General features: G+C 38.0%; 1 pseudogene; it reads left to right on the top strand.

Moving 5' to 3' along the window:
• The first annotated feature begins 3,820 nt into the window (after positions 1–3,820).
• Positions 3,821–4,050, top strand: LOC118758006 (small ribosomal subunit protein uS14-like; annotated as a pseudogene).
• Positions 4,051–5,955: the final 1,905 nt, after the last annotated feature.

The following is a 5,955-nucleotide window of genomic DNA, read 5'->3' as shown; positions in this document are numbered from 1 at the left end:
AGAGTTGCAGACAACTCTTATATCACAGTAGAAGCCTTTATTTATGTTAAGTTTGATTACAAAATATCAACTTAGTGATTTCCTTGTCAGTATCACAATTAGATGCCCTGTTGTCTCCTAAATATTTAATTTGCTCTGATTCTTAAATTTTAAAAATGCAGAATAAACTTGGAACTTCCCCACATCGTAATTGAAATGAATCAGTGCCACCACACTGTCACGCACCTCACATATTTTGGAATAACAACAAAAGAAAACATTGTCTTATTCTTGCCTATTGTTCCGACAAAAGTGTTAGGATCTTGATGATGCTTCTTTATGATTTTGCTCTTTTCATTTTTAAGTATTTTTCAAATTTAACTTTCTATTCGTATTATTTATAAAAGTATGTTGCATTTAAATCTATAATATCGTTTCGTTTGAAAGTCATGAAACAGAGAGATAAGCTAGTTAAATATATTTAGCTTTTTACATTTGGTGTCTGTAATTTTTCCAACACATCCAGCTAAATATTCTATATTGGTAACCTCTGGTTAGTTTTTCTTTTAAATAGGATAGTTAAGCTTTTGTTAGTGACGGAGAGAAAGAGAAAAAAAGGGCGGGGGAAAGAGACAGGGTGTCTTCCACACACTCCTTAGCTAACTGCAACTCCAGGATCCAAGAAGTTCATCTCTGAGGGTCCCCTGCAGGTGGTAGCGATGGAAGTCCTCCCATGGTCTTTTGGTGCTTCTCAGACACACCAGCAGGAACTGGCAAAAGCCAAGTGTACAGAAATCAAATGGGAGTTCTAATACAGAATGCCGAGCTACAACAACTGCCCTTACACTTACAATGTTAAAGAGAGTATGGATATTGTGCAATGCAAGTCTACTTTGTAAAATGTATTTTCATGTGATCCTGTATTCTCCTTCTCTTCACTGCCCACCTGTGAATGATTTCATTATTTGGGGGAGCAAGTCTCATCATGATTTCTTGGTAGAATTTTTTAAATATCTTGCTTTGTGAGATATTCTAAATTGTTGCTCTAATTATTGTAATACAGAGAAGAAACTCATAATTTGCTGTTTTATCACCTCAAATTAAATCTTATTCATATTTATCTTTTTTAAAGATTTATTTTTATTTTTATTGCAAAGTCAAATATACAGAGAGGAGGAGAGACAAAGAAGAAGATCTTCCGTCCGATGATTCACTCCCCAAGTGAGCACAATGGCCAGTGCTGCACCGATCTGAAGCCGGGAACCAGGAGCTTCTTCCGGGTCTCCCACAAGGGTGCAGGGTCCCAAGGCTTTGGGCCATCTCTACTGCTTTCCCAGGCCACAAGCAGGGAGCTGGATGGGAAGTGAAGCTGGAAGTGGATGGGATTAGAACTGGCACCCACCTGAAATCCCGACGCATTCAAGATGAGGACTTTAGCTGCTAGGCTACCGCACCGGGCCCATTTTATTTATATTTCACCACTTAACAATTCCACCTTAAAAGCACTGTTGCCTTGATTATTTTGTTGTTGTTTTTGGCATTATATACTTATTTGAAATTGATGTTCACATTATTGAAAAATGGTGTGCGTGTGATTTTCAGTTTTCTGATCAGTCTAACTAAACTGCTCAAGTCCTGAGTCACCATAGAGGTTGCAAATCGATGGCTTAGAAGTTCCTTGCCCTTATGTTCCTGCGAACTCTTTTCCTGTGAAAAGTGAAACACCAGCATTCATCTGTCACTGGATCTTCTTTGCACCGAGGGAGGGGAGCAATGGAGACTAGCACACAAAGCCATATTTGCATTACGTGGGAGGGAAGGCTCAGCTCTCGGCTAGGAGCTGCAGAACGGACTGCAGGAAGTGAACTCTATCAACTTGCTTAGTCTCATTGATGTAAAATTTACAAAAAATCAACTGTTAGAGAAAAAACCCTTTGACAAAGTCTGCAGGACTGATAGCCAGCCTTGAGTTATTTTATTTAACTGTAAAAGTATGATAGACACAAAAGAAAATTGGCAAGCAATGCTCATCAAAATTTAAGTTGCTTTACCTATAGCAGATCTGTGGAAGACAAGGAAAAAAACAAGTTTCAAACTGGGTTTCTATCTGTATACATAACACAGAGCTTCTGGCTACTCTGTATATGAGTAACTCAATACCCAATACACATTAAAATATCTAATTAGACATGGGAGAATACATGATAACAAAATTTCTCAATGTCTGTAGTCATTGTGGAAATGAAAATTAAAATCACAATAAAAATATAAAGGACTACAATATGCTTAAAAGAACGGATAAGCTTAACTTTAAAAGTGGCAACACCAAATGCTGTGCAGACAGACTGATCAGTACTCCATTCCTGTATGGAAGGTGGAGCCGTAACAGAGCATGGTTTCACAGAATACGAGGCAAAGTTAGATGAGTGTAGGTGATGATGCATTGAAGACCTGCATCTTAAGTGATTGAGCTGATCAAGATGAAAAGATGACCAGTCAGAGAAGGTACCTGGAATAGAAGGATGGCCACAATATTGAAAATATAAAGAAAAAAAGTGTCTGAGAATATTTCAATACTTAGAAGAAATAAAAATTTTAAATTAAAGGATATGCATTGATTGCATACACGGTCTCTAAACATTCATGTTTAACATTGTGCACATATTTCAAAATCTTGCATAATATTAAATTTATTTTTAAATTCCAATTGTGTTTCTGTGAAGTGCTATTGTGTAGATAGCATCGTTTATTGACGTTGGGGACAGCATGATGGCTCGGTGGCTAAATCCTCACCTTGCAAGCACTGGGATTGCATATGGGCACCACTCCATGTCCCAGAAGCTCCACTTTCAGTCTAGCTCCCTAGTTAATAACTGGGAACGGGGAAAGGGGGTGCCAAATTCTTCAGACCCTGAACCCACATGGGATCCCCAGAAGAAACTCCTGGCTTCTGGCTTCAGATTGGCTTAACTCTGGCTGTTGTGGTCATTTTGGGAATTAATCAGAGGACTGAAGATCTTTGTCTCTCCTTCTCTACGCTACTCTGATGTGATTTTCCATTATAATTAAATAAATCTTTTAATTATTAATATTAACTGGATGACTGTTGGAATGATGAGTCAAAGAATCAATGAAAGAGAAAAAATTAGAAAGCTGATTATCTATTCCTTTTTACTAAACATGAGTGTAGACAAATTCTGCAGGTTAGTTTTAGCTGGAAGAAAATGTTCAGCAATGGACTTTTTGTTTGTTTTATTTTACATCAATTTTAATTCATCATGATTATATATTTTAAATATTTATCAACTTTTACTTGGCTTGCAAATGTACAGGGAGGAGAGACAGAGAGAGGGAGAGCTTCCATCTGCTGATTCATTCCCCAGATGGACACAATGGCTGGAGCTGAGCTAATCCAAAGTCAGGTACCAAAAGGCTCCTCTATTTTTCCAGCTGGGTGCAGAGGCCCAAGGGCTTGGACAATCATTGACTGCTTTCTCGGATCGTAAGCAGAGAGCTGCATGACAAGCAAAATATGACCTCCCTGATGATGCTGGCACTTGCAGTCTGAGGATGAGCTACCGTGCCAGCCCTCATCTCCTGTTTGCTTTCTTTGACTAGATATTCCTAAGGAAAGCAGTGTATACTTTTGATAAGGAACAGGGAAAAGAACCGATGCGTGTGGGAAATGAAACTTTTATTTCATTTGAAATGAAAGGAAGGGGACTATAGAAGGAAGGAGAAAATTAAGTTTGTGAATTCAATGACGGAGAATCAAAATGAGACTTCAAGTTCTTTTTTTAAAAGATTTATTATTATTTTCCTTTCCCCTCTTCACTCCAGTGAGGACAAGATGCGTCACCAGCAGCTCTACTGGAGTCACCCACGCGAATTTGTGCAGGCCTCTGCGCTTGCCGAGCATTCTCGAACCCACACGGTCTGATCCGGAAATACGGCCTGAACACGTGCCGCCAGCGTTTCCGCCAGTACGGCAAGGATATCGGCTCCATCAGGTTGGATTAAGTCATGTTCCTTGAATGGATGCTGCAAGATATCAGCTCTTTGGAAAATCGTGACGGCTCTTTGTACATAAAGGACTTCAATTAAAAAAAAAAGATGTGTTATTATTATTAATGGAAAGGCAGATCAGATTTATGGATAGAGGTGAGCTGATTCACTCCACAAATGATTGTAAAGGGTGGAATTGAGCCAATTCGAAGCAAGAAGTCCATGCCTGAAATATTCTGATTTACATTAGTGGTATTTCGTTGACATGTTCTCTACCTGGCTGGAGCTCTCATGAATTTACAGACATATTTATCATTGTAGAGAACACTGAAGGATGTAGAATTTTATACTCCTTTCCACATGAACATGTTACCCTGCCACATTTTCTTCGAAGACAGCAGAAGATGTGAGGAGATTAAGAGTTTATTAATCATGATAATAGTAACAGAATGAGGAGTGTAGATGCCTCTTCTATCAGCTGTGGAATCTGAGAGAGGAAACACTTGGTGTCGACAAAGTGTGCAGTCTCAGTGGAGAACCATGTTCCTTGGAAAAAATAGAATTTTATACTAGATAAATGATCAGTTTGAACTTTACTCACAGAGTATTCCTTTACCACATTAGGAAATATATGAATAATATCTATTCTGGAGTGAAAGATACTTTCTTTAACCCTTAATCACTATTTGCTACTTAACTATGACTAGAAAAATTACAAAGGGCAAGGGAAGCCACTTCCTCTACTCACAAGGCATAAGAGATCTAGGCTTGCAGTTGAGCCAAATCAATTTCCAATACTGTTTGTTTAATTCACTGTGTGATCAAATACATCTTTATTTAAACTATGGATGGATATGCTTCTCAGTATAAAACAACTTTCAACAAACAGATAGTTAAAATCACTTGCTAGAAATCCCTTTTAGGAATGATATTCCCAGACCCTGAGGACATTTTCCTTCATTTTTGGTTTAGAACACAAGAGATAAAATTTAGGAAAAGTTGGTCCTCCTGAAGGGAAAGAAAAATTGACTGTCTAGAGATGACAATTCTTGCTGTCAAACACATGCGGGCACTTACATTTTTATTTTTATTTGAATAAGGATTTCAAAATTGGAGTCAAAGCACAAAATGTGCATATAGCGGGGTGTTTTGTTTTGTTTTGTTTTGTTTTGTTTTGTTTTGTTTTGTTTTGTCTTATTTTGGCAGCGCACTTGTTTTTTTCTCACATTGCATATGTTTGCCCATCTCATCATCCTTTGGAATTGGCTGTGTGACTTGTGTTGGAACAGGGTACTTGGGCAGATAAGGACCATTCTCATTTACAAACTGAAGATTTAACTGAATTTAGAAGCTTGTTCAGCTCTTATTTGTTCAGTTGTTCTATATAAAAATCTCATATCTGACATAGTAAAATCCATTTGGGTCTGGGCTATCAAATGAAAATGAGCGAAAGATACCTACAGTCCTACTTGTCCAAGCAAATTGAGGTAAAACCCAGTCCAGTGGAACCAAACTCAGCCCTACGAATCTCAGCCAAACTATATTAGGCCCACAGCCAGGAAAACCTGCCACAGTTACAACTCTTCCACTACACTCACAAATGTTAAGCAGAAAGAAAGAAAAAAAAATAGTTTAAATTGCTGAGATAAGAAATTGTCATATGCCTTCAATTGTCTGAAAGTAATAAAGGGTTAACTCATACCAAAAAAGTGACTGGAAGCAAAATATTGACTAATATGTGACTATTACATATAGTTTCATAATAGCTAGAAAATAGCATTGTTAGGAATTGAGAATCTAGGCTTTAATCTTTGCTCTCCTATTGGTGCACAATTAATCTAAGAAGGCTATTGCAGGGCCGGGTCTCCCAGGGGTTAACTCCACAGCTTAGCTTGTTTTTCAAGGGGTAACAGGATGCACAATCTTGGCCTGATATATTTAGTTCCTGTGTTAACCACAAGTTCCTTCTTC

Source organism: Ochotona princeps, chromosome 12 (assembly GCF_030435755.1).
Source record: "Ochotona princeps isolate mOchPri1 chromosome 12, mOchPri1.hap1, whole genome shotgun sequence".
NCBI classification, from domain to species: Eukaryota; Metazoa; Chordata; class Mammalia; order Lagomorpha; family Ochotonidae; genus Ochotona; species Ochotona princeps.
Note: the sequence above shows the minus strand (reverse complement) of the source record. Positions and strands in the feature narration are given on the sequence as shown.